The following is a 1,108-nucleotide window of genomic DNA, read 5'->3' on the forward strand; positions in this document are numbered from 1 at the left end:
TTCGTTTCAGCCCTGTTACACGCATCCCTTCATGGACTCTGCTGCGCTAGTTACCTGTTCATTGGTGATGTTGTAACTTGCTGTTATTATAATAGGTGGTGTGAAAAGCAACACAGAAGAGGGAAACTTGTCTCAGGGCTCTGCTGGGACGCTCTGCAGTCACAGAGTAGGTGGTGTGGTGCTGCAGCAGTTTGGGATGCAATGTGTGGATAACAATTGGTTTTTAGATGAGGAGGCACTTAAACTCAGGCTGCCATGGGTAGTTTAAGCGAGGCCTAGTTCTGGGAATACTTTTGCAGGCGAGTTAAGTCTCACACGTGAAAATGCCCTTGGAATTTAGTGGGAGCGTTCAAGATGTGCAGGATCTGGCTTTGCGAAGCACACGAACCCAGGGCAGCGGATGCGTGTGGCTGCTGCCATGGCCGGGCATAGCGCTGCCAGCCTGCTCGGCGCTCACAGCGGCCCCGGGGCTGCCGCAGGCCCCGGCTCGCTCTGCCCTAACGCACACCCTCCTGCTTTCGGGAGCACCTGCTCGGCTGCCCCAGCAGCAGAGGAGGGGAGCGATGGCTCAAGCTCCCCTCACCGCGCCGCGCCAGGCTCTGCGCCAGTCCTTGGCTCTCCTCGGCGGCGACGCCATTGCGCAGCCAGGTGCCCCAGTGCGGCCCGGGCTGCCCGGCCCGCAGCGCCCCCGGGCACCCCGGCTCCCGGAGAGGCCGTGGGGCGCTGTGTGCCGGGGGCTCCCCCGCCTTCCCCTGCAGAGCCTTGCAGGGGATTGGGGGGGCGCGGCGCCGGGCCTGCACGGCAGCAGCGGTGCGGCATCCTCGCTCCTCGCCCGGCCTCCTCTGGCATTCCGTTTTTTTTTTTTTTTTTTTTTTTTAATTCACTGATTTTGTGTGTGTGTGTGTGCGGTGCCCGTTCCCCCGCCCCTGCCGCCCGCTCGGCACATGGCCTGCTGGCGGCCGGCAGCGCGTGTGTCCCCGCGTCCCCTGGGCGAAGTGTCCCGTCCGCCGCCCGCAACCCAGACGTGGGCGGCCGGCACCTTCTCTCTCCCCATCCCCCCTTTTCGGCAGTCGCCTTTTTTATTTTTTTTTTTTTTTTTTTTTTTGGG

This window comes from Pyrgilauda ruficollis, unplaced genomic scaffold, assembly GCF_017590135.1.
Source record: "Pyrgilauda ruficollis isolate IOZ18807 unplaced genomic scaffold, ASM1759013v1 scaffold4, whole genome shotgun sequence".
NCBI classification, from domain to species: domain Eukaryota; kingdom Metazoa; phylum Chordata; class Aves; order Passeriformes; family Passeridae; genus Pyrgilauda; species Pyrgilauda ruficollis.